This window comes from Epinephelus fuscoguttatus, linkage group LG24 (assembly GCF_011397635.1).
Source record: "Epinephelus fuscoguttatus linkage group LG24, E.fuscoguttatus.final_Chr_v1".
Lineage (NCBI taxonomy): Eukaryota > Metazoa > Chordata > Actinopteri > Perciformes > Serranidae > Epinephelus > Epinephelus fuscoguttatus.
Window position 1 is genome coordinate 6,296,973 of NC_064775.1, and position 17,387 is coordinate 6,314,359.

The window sequence follows — 17,387 nt, forward strand, 5'->3', positions numbered from 1 at the left end:
TGGCAAAGGAAATGCATCCAATATGTTTGTCAGGTCTCAGCTATACACACCATTACTGAAAAACCAAATATTCTATTTTTCCTATTTTCAACAAATCATATTTTTCAGACCCAACCTGACAATCAAACAAGTACTGTGTGTGTATCCAACACCTCATGTATCCTCTTCCTCTGTGCCATAGAGCTCCAGTGTTGTTAAAAACACATCAGTGAGCTGCATTGTTGCACTGGGTGACATGTTCCCTCCATTACCGTGAACACACACTGTAGTTTATTTTGACTCATACACTACTTTTAGGAAACTACTCAAACTTTTCCAAAAAATTGTAGCATAATTCCAGCCTCAACTTTTAATTGTAGGACGTAAATCACCCACCATGTTACCCAGATTTTTATTTATCTATTTATTGTCAATTTGGTGAACCAACCATTTCAACCGAAATAGTCTGCCATTCTACCTTCAGGCTCATCTCGGAGCTACCAGCTGTGTTTCCATGGTAACAATCAATGACACCCGCTGACGAGTGGCAAAAACCGAGTGTAAAATGTCCCATAATTTCTGCTTTGCTAACAATGTTGTGGAGCTGGCAATGAGAAGAGAACGCCTTTTTCAAGACGGGAGTAAACAAGCCCTTAAAAACATTTCGGGAGAAAAACACTTTCTTAAATGTCTGTTACTGTTCCTCTCATCTCTGAATTTCTCAGGAAAATGTCCTTGTAGCGGCCTTTCAGAACTATTCTCCCTGAGTGAAAGAGGCCAAGCCACCTGCTGATGCTTTCACACTGAAAAAAAGAATACCCAGAATACACTGCAAAGTTTAAATAGTTAAGAATAAAATGAATAGACAAATTATATCCCAACAAAAACAGCACAGGGCCAATTCATGGTTATGTCCCTGGATGCATGGTTGGCATCGTAACCCCTTTGTGCCGCCCTAACCCCTATGCTGCTTTTGATGTTCGGCTGGTCGCATCTGTGGTCAACTGCCGACAGCTCAGCTTTCACTGTGGTGCGACAGGGTTTCAGTGTTGGTGCAGGTCAGCTTATTCAAATCTATAGCTCGGCTGATGTATGCTGGGCTGGTTTACACTTCCACATGACAACACATTTGGATCAGATTCCTTCAGTCAGGAAACAACTCCTGGCCCCGACACAGTCACTGTACTTCTATCTTTGTGACGACCAACATTGACATAATGCATTCCCAAGCCCCTTACCCTAAGAATGTTGTGGTGATCTGTCTCCGAAATGTTCGGACGCATGGGTCAGAGTTTCCCCACAGGGACGCAAATTCTTCCGTCAAGTTTTGTTGTTATAGATCATAACCTTTGCATGGGAAGTGGCGTACCCCCTTTCCAGGCCTTGTTTTGTGCATACGCAATGGTTATAAATGAGACCTCTGAACCTTAAGTCTCAACCCTCAAACAGGCCTCTGTAGACATTGAGATCGGACTAAATGCGTTTCTATTATATATATATATCCTCATATTCGAGCTATTTTATGTCTTAGATGCCCTTTTTTTACTTGTGTGATTGCATTCTTAAATGGACCCTGACATCTCTGATTTTCATTGCCAGCAACTGCTTTTCTGAAATTGTGTTGCACATGACAATAACATACATGTTTGCATACATTCCGTGGGAGGAGAGCCGTTCGTTGACAACCGTGATTTAAAGAAAGTGTGACTGACCTTTCGCTGGGAGCAAAAGAGAGCACATGCGTTCTCTGCAAATGCCAAGGTCCTTGTAACCTTACACCATTAAAGTCTACAGTACTCTATCAGTCTGTCTCTCATACAGCAGCTCAGATTCACAAATTATTCTTTCACTCACGGTGACTTGAGTGATCCCCTGACTTTCCCTCTTGCACCACTGTGAGGCTGACATTTGTGGTTTTGCGTAATATGTCTCAACAACTGTTGGATGGATTGCGATGATGCAAACCTTTATGTTCCCCCTCAGGATGACTTTTTGTATAACTTTTGTGATCCTTTAATTCAGTGCCATGATCTGGTCAAAATTTAAATATGTCCACTTCTTTGGCTTGTGACCAAATACCCACAAAAAAAATGGTGTTCGCATTCTAGCCTCACTATCAAGAAATTACATGCGAGAATAAAACATGTGCTAAACATCAGGATATTAGCATTGTCATTGTGAGCAAGTTAGCATACAGGTGTTAGCATGTCAATAAAAGTCCCTAAGGACAACCAATGGGTTTATGAAGAGAACTGGATCCTGTGTTTGAGGCGTGGTATCGTTCATTGCTATAAAAGTTGCTCAGTGACGCATAAAAATCGTGCAGCTCTTATAGACTTTTGAAATGTTATCAGACCAGACTAAATCCAGATAGTGAAGCGAGTCATTTCATGGAGGTTGTGATGCTCCAAAAAAGACGTCGCTTTCCCAGTGGCATCAGGTGACGAACCCAGAAGGTAGATGGTTTGGCCACTTTGTCAAACTGGCTTCAAAGTCTGTCCAACTTCCTGGGGTTCTAGGACAGCACCAGAGACCTGCTAGCAACACTGTAGATCACTTAGTCACTACTGTTTGACGATACACATCACATCTACACATATGGATGTTGTGCTGTTTTATCCATTTTGTATTTCTTATCGTCCAATACAAACTTTTCTCATCATGATAACTGCACAAACATGAGTCAGAGTAGAATGTTTTGTTATAATTTTCAGTCCTACTCTGATGTAGAACTGATTTCAGTCCTATTCTAACTAATTGTGCAATTCTTGGAAGGGATTTTAAAAGGTCTTTAGGGTCCAACAGCATCATCATCCAGGAACAAATTCCTAAAGAGGCTGTTATCAAGAACCTCATCAAGACTACCATGATGACATGTTGTCAGAAAGAGTCCCACATTATACGGTAAATGCATGCTTGGATCCAAAAGTAGTACTGTCAGTAAAGGCTGTTAAGTAGTAGAAACTCAAGCAAACACAGTGTGACTCCACCACATCGCAGTCGAATTCATTGTTAATGGAGCAGCTCCACAGAGTGCCACCAGGTCTGGGACAGAGTGGTTCATGTATTGATTGAACTGACTGTGAAGTCATATCACAGTGGGGAATTTTTCCATAGACACACAGAGACAATCTAGCAGGACCATAGCTGTAACTTTTTATCTAAAATTTCAGTAGTACAAATCAAGGTGTTAGGGAAGCATGAATTATGATTTCCAAGTACTTTGCAGATCAAAACCTTCACATTTATGAACTCATATGGAAGTACAGTAAGTGAGATTGAACAAAAATTACACAACAATAAAAATTAAGTTTGTTCTTAAGAGATATCTGCAGTGAGACTTTACATTAAAGCATAAAGAACCTAGGTGTGAAGACAAAAGCCTGGACCTGTGATCATAATTTCTGATTTATCTGAGTTTACCTGGAATTCTGAGGAAAGATTTTAACTTTCGTAAGGCAGACAGGACACGGAAATAAATACTGATATGATGCTTTTAAAATAAGGGCACTCCTGTAGATAGCGATAACTAAAGGAACATGGATGGATCCCTGAAGTATTCCATGGGTAGTGAAGAATTTACAGTCGCCTGCAGCTACACGAAAGGTCACCTTATAAATAGTATGTGGTAGCTTGGTTAAGCAGACGTTTATGTAGTTTATGCACTATGTAATCACAGTCAGAGGGAGTGGGGTCAGTCGGGACATTTATGTATCGGCCTGAAAAAAACTTCCCTTAGTCACAGACCACTTTAACAATTATGAATATAATTTGATCCCTGAACAGATACAAGTGTCTGCCTTTCCGGAAGAGTGGGGACCAATACAGTCTCACTCTGGTGTCTGGTTGTGGACTTTCCACACACGTTACATATGACGTGCAAGGTACCCCGGTGCGTTGGCTGTTGACGTTCTGGGAAGCCGTGTCAACGCACATGATTATATTTCGCTAACACACTCACATGGTTGGGTTTAGGACAAAAGAACAGTGCTTGGCTTGACAATCTTATGGGAGAAAAACACCAGCCTCCCGGGTGAAAGTCCGTGGTTGTTGGATCCATCATTCACCCCCCTCCTGCCCACCCTTCTTGGACTTCAGCTTCCTTAACTTTTATCATTGTCCTGACGCATTTCCTCCAAACGCCACTGGCCACTATTAAACAATATCAGTGACCGGCCACCTATCATGCCGACATAAAAGGATGGCATTTTTCGTTAGTGTCTGACCACTGACCAAGCGCTAGTTTTGGAGTGGGACCGGGTTGTTGGGACAGTGACTAGGGTTGGTTGGAACATCTTGTTCTGGGCCAAAAAAATACTATTCAAATTGAAAAACAAAAACATCTCATCTTGCTTTTATCCACTTTTTGTTAATCTGTAATGAGGTAGGAACTATAAACAATACCGCCACTGAATGAGTAACTGTCGCAACCATCCCAGAAATGGCGGGCAAACTTTGGATGCCTGTACCAGCTGACAACAAAAGTTCAAACTGCTAAAACTGGCATCAACTGGTCAGAAAATCAGCTTATCAATGATTAGTTTTATATTTGGTATAACTAAAAGTAGTATGGCAGGACAAAAATAACAAAGCAAGAGCCAAAAGTTACTGACACACTGTAGATTTCCATGGTGAACGGTTTGGACATAGTTGCTTTCTAACTTGCTAAAATGCACTACTTCAACTGTCCCCATGTCCCAACTGACCCCGCTCTCCCCTAGTGACTTTAATAAGACCTTAAGGCCCTATCATTTCAGTTCATAATGTGCTTTAGTGGCGTATACAGCATTGACACACACACTTGCAATTAATTTAATTACCACAAACTAATTGCATAGTGGACCTGGGGCCTTTAGATCCCCCGAGGGTCTCGGGCAGTTGCCCATTTTGACCAGTTGGTAATACAGCCTCCCTGCCAGGAATATAATGATGAGGGAGAAACACTGAATCCTTTATGCTTTTGTTTTGTTGGGCCAAAAGTAATCACAGTAAGACTCTTAAATTTTAGATTCTACAAATACTGGAATCAACCCATGAAACACTTACAACCAGGGCCTGGAGCGGACAGCCACAGACAGTGGAGGTTCTTTGTGGGATTTGTTGACAATAAGAATTAGAATTGCTGCCCCGGGGTTGTATGTCTCGACACAGGAGATCTTTACAGTCAGCACAGTTTCAAGGTGGACACCCAAGATTAGAGTCACCCTTTTGTTCCTGAGATATGATGTTTAATTAATGGCCAGAAAAGTATTTTAAATACAGAGTATTATCATGTCACAGTGATGTTGACCTTTGATATCAATGGATATAAAAAAATCATGGTTTTATCTGATCAGATCACTGTTGAGTCCATGTGAAGGTTTGTGCCAAATTGAAGAAAATTCCCTCAAATTGTTTTGGAGATAACACACCTTGACCTTTGACCACTACAATTGGATCACATCACTGTTGAGTCCAAATGAACGTTTGAGCCAAATTTGAATAAATTCCCCTCAAAGTGTTTTGGAGATAACACACCTTGACCTTTGACCACTAACATCTGATCAGATCATTGTTGAGTCCAAATGAACGTTTGTGCCAAATTTGAAGGAAATTCCCCTCAAAGTGTTTTGGAGATAACACACCTTGACCTTTGACCACTACAATTGGATCACATCACTGTTGAGTCCAAATGAACGTTTGAGCCAAATTTGAATAAATTCCCCTCAAAGTGTTTTGGAGATAACACACCTTGACCTTTGACCACTAACATCTGATCAGATCATTGTTGAGTCCAAATGAACGTTTGTGCCAAATTTGAAGGAAATTCCCCTCAAAGTGTTTTGGAGATAACACACCTTGACCTTTGACCACTACAATTGGATCACATCACTGTTGAGTCCAAATGAACGTTTGAGCCAAATTTGAATAAATTCCCCTCAAAGTGTTTTGGAGATAACACACCTTGACCTTTGGCCAGTATAATTGGATCACATCACCGTTGAGTCCAAATGAACGTTTGAGCCAAATTTGAATAAATTCCCCTCAAAGTGTTTTGGAGATAACACACCTTGACCTTTGGCCAGTATAATTGGATCACATCACTGTTGAGTCCAAATGAACGTTTGAGCCAAATTTGAATAAATTCCCCTCAATGTGTTTTGGGGATAACACACCTTGACCTTTGACCACTAAAATGTGATCAGATTGTTGTTGAGTCCAAATTAACGTTTGTGCCAAATTTGAAGAAATTCCTTTCAAAGTGTTTTGGAGATGACACACCTTGACCTTTGACCACTAAAATCTGATCAAATCACTGTTGAATCCATGTGAACATTTGTGCCAAATTAAAAAAAAAAAATTCCCTCAAAGTGTTTTGGAGATAACACACCTTGACCTTTAACCACTAAAATCGGATCAGATCATTGTTGAGTCAAAGTGAATGTTTGTGCCAAATTTGAGGAAATTCCCCTCAAAGTGTTTTGGAGATAACACATCTTGACCTTTGACCACTGAAATGTGATCAGATCACTGCTGAGTCCAAATGAACGTTTGTGCCAAATTTGAAGAAATTCCTTTAAAATGTTTTGGAGATAACACACCTTGACCTTTTGCCATTAAAATCTGATAAGATCACTGTTGAGTCCATGTGAATGTCTGTGCCAAATTTGTAGAAATTCCCTCAAAGTGTTTTGGACATAACAAACTTTGACTTTTGGCCACTAACATCTGATCAGATTGCTGTTGAGGCCAAATGAACATTTGTGCCAAATTTGAAGAAATTCCCCTCAAAGTGTTTTGGAGATAACACACCTTGACCTTTAACCACTAAAATCTGATCAGATTGCTGTTGAGTCCAAATGAATGTTTGTGCCAAATTTGAAGAAATTCCCCTCAAAGTGTTTTGGAGATGACACACCTTGACCTTTGACCACTAAAATCGGATCAGGTCATTGTTGAGTCGTAGTGAACGTTTGTGCCGAATTTGAATAAATCCCCCTCAAAGAGTTTTGGAGATGACACATCTTGACCTTTGACCACTGAAATCTGATCAGATCATTGTTGAGTCGTAGTGAGCGTTTGTGCCAAATTTGAAGAAATTTGTGAGATATCACATTCACAAGAATGAAATGGATGCAAGGTCACAGTGACCTTGACAGCTTGACCAAAATGTAATCACTTCATTGCTGAGTCCGAGGCATTCTTGGAATATTGCACTCACAAGAATGTGACAGATGGATGGACAACCCAAAGACATAATGCCTCCAGCTACAGCTACCGTCGGCGCGGAGGCAGGAAAATTAGTCACCCTTTCATAATGGAATTCAACTACTGCGAAACTAAAGGAAACTCACATTACCAGTGTTTAGTGTTCTTATGGCCAAGAACAGAACATAATGAATCTTCAGATTTGCCCCACAGCTTCTCCTCTACGCACTGATTACATTATACACATTTACATTTTAATAAGAAAACTGATTTTCTTTCAAACTGCTTTAACTCCTAAATGCTTTGAGCTCATATTAAAACCAAGTTTAAAGACATAATGTGTTTCAAAATAAAAGAAAAAACAGTTTGTGCTTATTGATTCATTAAATTAAATCACAATTTATTGTGACTGTATGGGAATGAAACTATACTTTCAATTACCCTGATATCATTGCCTAGATATCCTAGCAACAGGAGATAAATTGCCTCGAGCACATCGTTTTGTTTGGTGTTTGAGTACAACCACAGGCTGTTCATCGCTGGCTGTTTGCCTACAAGAGTGGTTATATAATGATGAAATGTACTGCTATGAAAAATATCAGCAGCTGTTTGTCGCCGCCTCACATGGCAGCACAACACGGAAAGGGTTAACCGTGGTGAAGCCTTGCACAGGTGAGACCATCGCCCATTGTTCACTGAGGCTATACGCTTGTAAATGTTGCTGTGATGAATTGACACATTGTACAGTATTTGTAATAATGTGCTGTTTTTATGATAAACCGTCCTTCACACGGCTCGGGCTGAATGCAGAGCATGCTCCGCCGCTCTCCTTGGCACAGGCACACAGGAGATTGCGAACATTGTTCTCACTCTTAATGATTATAGGAGATATGTCTAATGAATACCAATGAAGGGGCTCGCTGTCATTTGCATTTCAATCATTATAAAGTGATCCTTTCAGAGGCACCTTGTCCTCCTAACTCTGAAATGTCACAGACACACAGCAGCTGATAACTGCTTCATATACACGTACAGTGCATTATACATACATGTATGTTTTGTTTATGTTCATCATGAAGGGGGTCAGACTTGTCAACTTGTGGCCCATGGGCCTAGTCAGGCCTGCAACAGGGTGCAAGGTGTGTCAGCGTGGGATGTTAAGCGTTTCTAGGTACCCCAACAGAGGGGTAACCAAAAATGAGGATGGTTCTATTGGTACCAATAACCATCCTAATGTGTGCCAAACTGGACTGGAGTGCTTGGTGGAAACGAGGCTCAAGATGCATGCAAGCTACCCACACACACACACCTTTACAACTGACAATCCAACAACCATGCCCACATGTTGCAGTGAGTGACTCAGTGCGTGTGTGGAAATAGGCAGAGCGTGACTGCTCCTCACCCTGCCTTTGAGTTTGCCCATTCAGAAACAGGTACAAATACTTTTGCCCCCAGATGTGGAGAACTTACACCTCGTGTGGACTAGATTATTTCAAACATGCTTTAATCTATCTCCGCACCTGCTTATCCTTTACAGAGTTGCCATAGCCAGAGCGTTAGAGTTGCCACAGTATGGCTCTTGACTATGAGAGAACACCAGGAGGAAATGCATCTCTACATAGAGGAGCCAGATAGTTGTGGGTTCCACAGTGCTAACCACTGAGCCACCTCGTATTTGGTGCAACGCCACTCCTCGTTAAAATGTCCTCTACCAGTTCAGTCCTGTCTCTCACAAATAAAACTACCTGCATGCCTACACCTTCTCTTCCCAGTTCTCACCAATGTGAGAACTATAATCCTTCTACATGTGTATGGAGAATCCGTAGGCAACAGAACAAGATTTTGATATTGGAAGAGTTCTGGTTTGTGGTTTTATTCTAGGTGTTATTGATGAATCACATTTGAGCGACAGGTAATTGTCTGTTTTCGAAATACACTTGTAACCCAGGTTCAAATTTGACTTTGAGTGCAATTTTTGGAATGACATCATTTTGAATGTTATTTTGTGCTTATCTAACTTTGATTATGCATTAGGTTAAGGTTTTGCTAGTCTGAGTGGGCGGAACGAGCCACCCGCTGAAGTCCCGCCCTACCACCTCCAGTTGCAGTTTTCAACATGTCATTTACTAACTTTTGCGGTGTTTGATCTTGCGGGAATGTAGCCATTTTTCTGTCCTGCAGGTGATATTTTTGTGGGCGTGTTACACCAAAACCTGTTTCCCCCTGCAATATTTTTGCAAGTGCACCGTTGCTGTGTCACCGCCCAGAACGATTGTGATTGGTTGAAAGAAATACAAGCAGCCGGGGCGTTTTTTTCTCCAATCTTAAAGTGAGAGTCGGCCCAGCCAGACCTTTGTTTTCTTGAGAAAGGTCTGGTGAGCGAGACTAAGGTTTTGGTAATCTGTATTCTCGTGGGCAAACCAGCGCAAGACTATGTAACCAATCAGAGCAGTTGGAAGGCATTATATGGTACTGGTAGTAACACCTGTGCCTGATTAGATCGCTGGCATTGGCGTGTCTTTTACTGCCGTTGTTAGCATGTTGCTCATCGCCTCACTTTGTATTAGTAAGAGGTATTACCTGCGCTGCTCTGATTGTGTGTTGCCCACGCTTGGATATTGTTTAATGTTGTGTCACTATGTGTATTATGTTTAATGTGACTTTGGGTGGTTGCTGTTAGCTCAATTAGCCTAGCGGCTAATGTTAGCCCACAGGACCGGAAGTGTTATCCACAACCCGAAGTAAATTGATACCCTCAAACATGATAGCGGTTAACTCATATTGAATGTATTATTTATTTCTGTTCACTTTTAGTGACAGTTTGCACTTTAATAGTTTAATAATTAATTATTGTTGGGAGTTTGAGAACACAGCTGTGGAAAAATCGAATGTGCACTGTGAATTATATTTTTGTTTTGTTTAATCTAAAACGAAGCCATGAGTATTAAAGCTGGTCTTGTGTTCATACAGGCCAGGTTTTTTGTGCTGTGAAAAGCAACTGTGAACTGTGATGGCGAGCTAGTGAAACGGACCGTCGAAGAACCTGCTGTAATCACCTCCGGAGGTGTGGTAGGACACCAGCCAGCCTTATTCACCTCATCCACTCATCCATTGTCCCCTCATCTCATATACACACACACCCCAGCCCAATCTTTGTTTTCCATTCCCTTAATTTTTGACTGACTATTACCCGTCTAATAACGTCGAATATTGTACTGAGTACATATTGAACAGTTGAGAATGCTCCTATGGCCATTGTTAACCCTTTTGTTGTTTGTGTTCTTTTCCTTATTTACTTTAAATACAAGGTACCTGGTTTATTTGCATCTAACGTCATCACTCCAGCTTTCCCTTTTCTTCGAACCCCTTCTGATTACACTAGTCCCAAACTAAAATAATTGTCAGCACTTGCTACACACTTCTACTTTTACAGGAAATGTACAGTTTGCGTACAGTCTCTTTCAAAATAAAGGCACTATGTTGGTACAACACCAGGACATTTTTTTTCTATTCGACAACAAATGCGTGTGGCTACGTTTTGCCTACACACACACACATGGTTGGGTTTAAGCGACAAAAGCATGTGGTTGGGTTTGGCTTTACAATCTTAAAGGGAGCGAACACCGGCCTCCTGGGTGACAGTTGGTGGTTGTTGGACCCATCCATCATTCCTTCTGCCCACCTTACTGGGACTTCTGCTTCCTTAACTTTATCCTTTTAGCCGCATATCAGGTTGACGTGAAAGAACGTCTTTTTTAGTTGCTGTCCGACGCCAGAAGTCACCAAACAAGTGTTGGTGTGATCCATGATGACATCAGTTAGTGTGTAATATTCTAGAGAGAATGGTGAAAAATGAAAAATTGTTGACAACAAAAATGGTGTCCAGTTGTCTCATTAATAGTTGGTTCGTGCTTGTTTTTGAATCAAAAGAAATACAGAACAACACACAGAACAAAAGCTCACAGGTAATCAATGCAGCTACTACTAACTACTGTCTACATGTGTTGTGCATTGTGCAACACCGTCCACTGATGGCACATCCTTCATTATAATGGTTCAAAACTGGTGGAAATGTGGGTTGGTTCGCGAGATAGCACCATGATTTTTTCTGCCCCTGCCTGTCAAACAGCCTGAGTCCACCTGAAACAATCAAATGCCATGTTTTGAAACCCTCAGGAAATGGAAGCACAGAGATAAAAGAAAACCTAACAGGTGCATTTATATCCTTCGAAATCTGACAACATAACTTTAAGGAGCTACCATGCCGTTTGCCAACACACCCGCAAACTTTAGGCTTGTGCTACGCTTCATGTTTGCCCTGACGTCACACTAGAGGAGGTCCTAAGGTAGGGATGTCAAATTAATTGTACTTCATGGGCCACATACAGCCTAGTTTGATCTCAAGTGGGCCGGACCAGTAACACCATAACAAAATAACCTATAAATACCAACACCTCCAAATTGGTCCTTTTCTTCCATCAATACAATTCTGATATATTAAACAACAGTTAATTCCAGCTGAGCATTTTGATTGGACAGGACTGGGACTACTATCTCTGCATGTATCACTCCGCTTTACAGGAGCTCTGAGCCACTGATTATCTTAATCATTAATCAGCTGACATTATGGGTTGTCGTAATAAACTTTGCACCGCAAGATAAAACATATTACCACAAATGACATTTGGGTTAAATAATAAGTGGTCAGAGAAGGACAAAGGAGCCTGGATACTTCCCTGTAAATCTCCAGGTGTGCCAATATAACACCAGGAGACGACGCAACGTGCTGATTAGGCTGTTAACTCATCGGCACCACACGTATTCCACCAAATAAAAATAGTTTGTCAAAATAATCAATTTGAGAATAATACGAAATTTGACCAACAAAAACAAAACCAAACGATGACCTTGGCTAACAATAAGCTTTGCAAAGCTCCGAGAATGCCTCATTGACCTCCATTATCCAGCCAGTGTGATGATGGCCAGGGAGACGAAGGTTGCTGGTGGATTAATGGAGTTGAGGATGAAGTTGCTGGAAGGTAAAACTACAAACAGCAGACTTTTTGGCATATTGCAGCCTCTACAAAAGTGTTCAGAAAGGTGTGAGAAAGACAGCGCGTCTACACTGGGGACAGGAAGTTGAGCTGGACGTCAGTTTAGCAGTGAGCTACAGTTTGTCAGAAGCTAGTGAAACTAGAGGAATAGCGCCTTGTGTTTTGCGTCATCTTCTGATCAGCTTTCAGACTACGTAGAATGGCTGATAACGATTTTGGAGGTCGATTGGCGCACCCTTATCTGGGGGTGTTCAATTTATAATCCTCGCTCGTCTCCGACTTGGCTTAAAGAAGAGATAGCGAGTTAATCGTGTACGGGGAGATTGTTATATAGCAGCATCGCTAATTATTTCGCAGCAATTGGATAAAAGGGAAACACGTCCCATGAGGCAACATTTGACCTGAAGTAAGTACTTGATCCTGAAACCTGGCACCTCTTAGCTTCCACAGGAGCGTCAGTTAGTTGTACACAGTCATCCACTGGGCTGGATTGGACCCTTTGGCGGGCCAGTTTTGAGTGTTTGTTTGCCATTCACATGCAAGTCATTTCATAAAAAATACTATTGACACATTCTCTTAAAAACAAATGTTCACCTAACACAGCTAAACCCTCTCCAAATACAACACATGTGGTCCAGCCTCCTGCTCAGCGTCATCACTGACCTCTCATGTTGATGTACCATATGTCGGAAGGCCTGCAGTTTTTATTTTTACCCTAACTGACTTCCCTTTGTCATTATAAAAAGGCAAGACCGGGGTCAGTGGAATTAGAAATAAAATAAGATTTAAGGTAAAACCACAAGTGCATATTTAAAGGCACCCGCTCCCACCAAAGATTACTCTCCGACAAAACAATAAAACCAATTTCCTGCTTTGGTCCCCTGACATGTTTGCGGAATCCTCAATATTATCCGGAACATGCAGGAGCAGTGGATTACTGGGTGTACGTGTTGTGAGTGTTTGACTTCCGTTTTAAATGACTTTCATCCTGGACGAGCTGTGCAGCCTGCTGAAAGTGGGCAAAGGCGGGAGCCAGGAGAGGAACACAACTGACTGTTTGATTGGAACTGCGGGAAAATGTTTTTCGACGTTAACATGCAGATTCCGAGAAGCTGGACGTGTACGGCTCTCTCAATCACTGTCAGACAACAGCTCAGGGAGAGTTACTGTAATCTTTAACTGGTGTGAATCTTACACCTGCCTGGCCATTTCCTCCTCTGCTAAAGACAGTGAAGGAAGGAAGGCAACCAGAATGAGTCAAAGCTGAGCTGCACTGGACGGCCAAACGAAGCTTTATAGGAATATATTCCATTAAAGATTCATTATGTATCAGTTTTAACCCCTCCCATAAAAGCGGTGCAGACCTGAGCAGGTCTGAGATGCAAAAGAGGCACCTACACCTTTTCCAAACACACACACACACACACACACACACACACACACACACAGTAGCGTTACAACAACTCCAATCTTGTATTTTCGAGTAAAAGATGGCTCTAAAAGCCAATCTGGGCATTTCATCCTGGAGCAGGTATGTGCATGATAACACACACACCTGCTACACACACACACACACACACACACAAGGTCATCCCATGTGAAACCAGCAGCCTGTGTGAAGCTGCAGTCCACGCACCTCTCTGGCAGGGGCCCGCGTGAATGCCACCCAGTGTGAACACAAGCTGAAAATCACAGCATTAGCAGCGGTGTAGCTGTAAAGATTCATGCAAGGCACAAACCCCCGCTCCCACCACCACCTCCTCCTCATCCACCCCCCTTTTTTTCCCTTTTCCCTCAAAATCCACATCCAGATATCTACACCACCATCTTGTGGCTGCTTGGATAGCGATGCGCGCATGAGGGATGCTGGAAGATGCCTGACTCTGCTGCTGCACCGCGTTCACACACACACACACACACACACACACACACACACACACACACACAAGAGTTGAGGGGTTAAAAAAAAGAAAGAAAGAAAACGCAGGTGTGAAATGGGTTTAAACGATTTGCCATCTTGAGGGAGAGGCGCTTGGTGCTGTCACATCACAGCCGCCTGTCTTGTCCGTGCGGCCGCGTTAAAGTTAACCGAGCTGTTGCTTTGGCACCGAGTTTGGTTAAAGCACCACTGCAAGCCCGTGTGTCTGCATTGATACAGCCGGTTTGCACAGTTAATAAAAAGCGTGATTATTAGTGATGTGCCTGCGTGTGATCAGCATCCTCCCCACTGGCTGGCTGCAATCATTCAGTCTCTCATCAACATGTCCAAATGAGCAAACTGGAGTCGGATGCAAGTGCGCAAGAATCAGCCTCTGCTGCTGCGGAGGTGTGTGGCTCAAACCTCCATATTCCGCCTGTTTCTTTGCATTTTTTTCTGAGAAGTTGTGATTTTTCTAAACGAGTGAGGTTCGCAGTTAATGTCTGTGGTTGCATTCCCTGTGGATTATGACTGAAGCGCGTCCGGACAAGCCGTCAGATGAGGAGGAGGAGGAGGAGGAGAAGGAGGGGGGGGTCAGCGCCTGAAAACGCACAGAAATCCAGCCGCTGGTCTGTAAATTTAGTCTGTTTTCCTGCTGGAAGGAAAATCTGTAAGGCTCAGCATCAGCACACTTACCTCAGCCTGTGTCTCCACCGTCTCTTTTATATAAGTCCCGACTTCAGGCGAAACACACACCACATAGGAAGAAAAAAAAATACAATTAAGTCCACGTCCAGCCTGCTGCTCTGCAAATCCAAAGTAAGAAGCGCAGTCCCGATGTAGAAGGCAGCCCGGCTATACGTCCTGTGAGTGTGTGCGTGCGTGCGTGCGAGTGTGTGTGTGTGTGTGTGTGTGGTGGGGGAGAATAGAGATGCGGCTTTATCAGCACAGAAGATGTTTCAATGAGTCATTGCAGAGGCACTGGAAACGGTGCTGAATCTAATTGCTCTCATAGAGCGAGTGTATTGCGAGGACAAGATTAGTGTTAAGAGAAACCAGGTCTCTCTCTCTCCCTCTCTCCCTCTGTCTCTCTCTCTCTCCCTAGCTTGCCATTGGACTACACCGCCTGAAATTTACTAAGCCTGCAGCCAATAGATTGCCGCATTCTCTCAATCACCCTTAACCAGCCGCTGTGTTGTGGCAGCTCTGGCATGGAGCATGGAACATGGCAGCGGCTGCTCCTCAGCTCGAGGTCCTGGAGCGCCCATAGGTGTTTAGAGCGACACTGCAGAAACATAAGGAATACTTACTTCACTGTGATGGAGAGAATAGTTATCATGTTGGTGTATGGCACAATACTGAAGTCTGGGGTCATGTTAAAATTACAGACAGAAGGAGCCCTGGGGCAAAAAGAACTATGGGGCCCAGTCGCCCATCACTATCCCGCAAAATGTTTTTGTTGTCATTTTATTTTATATAAATAAAAACATAAATAAACACATATTAATAATATGTAAGTATATTTTCAATCAACCTCATTTAAAGGTGCATTAAGGAGATTACAGTCAGCTGAAACGTCTCCTGGTTAGAATTCCTTCAGTGTTCATTGTTATGGAGATTTTAACCGGGAGCTGAATTATGCACACAGATCTTTTCCTTTACAAAACATATAGACTCGCTTGTTAAACCAGTAACAGGCTGTCAACCCAGCATCTGGTAATGTGTACTCACCTAACTTGTGCTCACCTTATTTCTGATCCAGATCTTGAGGAGATTTTAACCGGGAGCCGAATTTTCACCATAGGTCTCTTATTTTCCAAAACATACAAATCTGGTGGTTAAAACCAGTAACAGGCTGTTAACCCAGCGCCTTTTTTCCTTTGATTACTTAACTTGTGGTCACCTTATTCCGGATCCAGATCTTGAGGTGATTTTTACAGGGAGCCGAATTATCCACAGAGGTCTCTTCCCCTCCAAAACATACAAATCTGGTGGTTAAAACTAGTAACAGACTGTTAAACCAGCCCCTGATAATGTATATTCACCTTTTTTTGTTTGATAACTTAACTTGTGCTCATCTTATTTCGGATCCAGATCTTGAGGAGATTTTAACCGGGAGCAGAATTATCAACAGAGGTCTCTTCTTCTTCTTCAAAACATACAGACGTGGTGGTTTAAACCAGTAACAGGCTGTTAACCCAGCGCCTGGTAATGTGTACTCACCTAATTTGTGCTCACCTTATTTTGGATCCAGATCTTCAGGCGATTTTAACCGGGAGCAGACATCACCGTAGGTCTCTTCTTCTCTAAAACAAACTGCAAATCAATGTTTTTCCAGCACCCTTTGGCATGTTGGAGACAACTGTTAGCTTTGCACCTGCTAATGTGTGCTTATCTTTTTTTTTTTTTGTCAGATAATTTAAGATCCAGACGTTCAGGAGTTTTTAACCGGGAGCCAAATTATTCGCAAAGGTCTCTTCTTCTCCAAAACATACAGGCCTGGTGGATAAAACCGGTAACAGGCTGCTAAGCCAGCGCCTTGTAATGTGTACTCACCTTTTTTTCTTTGATAACTTGCTTTATGCTCACCTTATTTCGGATCCAGATCTTTCAGAGATTTTTACAGGGAGCAGAATTATCACCATAGGTCTTTTCTTCTCTAACATACACTGCAAATCAATGTTTTTCCGCCGCTATTTTTTGGCATGAAGACAACTGTTAGCCTTGCACCTGCTAATGTGTACTCACATTTTTTTCTGATAACTTAAGATCCAGACGTTCAGGAGGTTTTTACCAGGAGCAGAATTATCCACTGAGGTCTCTTCCTCTCCAAAACATACAGACCTGGTAGTTAAAACCGGTAACAGGCTGCTAACTCAGTGCCTGGTAATGTGTACTCACCTAATTTGTGCTCACCTTATTTCGGATCCAGATCTTGAGGAGATTTTTACCAGGAGCTGAATTATCACCAGAGGTCTCTTCTTTTCCAAAATACACTGCAAATCAATGTTTGTCCAGCGCTGTTTGGTGTGTTGGAGACAACGGTTAGCCTTGCACCAGCTAATGTGTGCTCACCTTTTTTTAATGATAATTTAAGATCCAGACATTCAGGAGGTTTTAACCGGGAGCCGAATTATCCACTGAGGTCTTACAGTCCTTTTTTTTAATACCAATCTAAGCAGAAAGAAAATCTATTGTATTTATCTAGATTTTACGGCTGTAGTCTCTGACACCCCAAACATAAGTAA

At 42.2% G+C, this 17,387-nt stretch overlaps 1 protein-coding gene across 2 annotated transcripts in view; it reads right to left on the bottom strand.

Annotated features, from left to right (window-relative positions):
* Positions 1–15,245, bottom strand: part of nlgn4xa (neuroligin 4 X-linked a) — a 147,735-nt gene extending 132,490 nt beyond the window's left edge. The window contains exon 1 of one of the 2 annotated variants that reach the window (XM_049570511.1): positions 14,836–15,245. The gene's annotated coding sequence lies outside the window, so the exon portion shown is untranslated. The remainder of the gene's footprint in view (positions 1–14,835) is intronic. The other variant, XM_049570510.1, reaches the window with a different exon arrangement.
* Between the last annotated feature and the right edge of the window lie 2,142 nt (positions 15,246–17,387).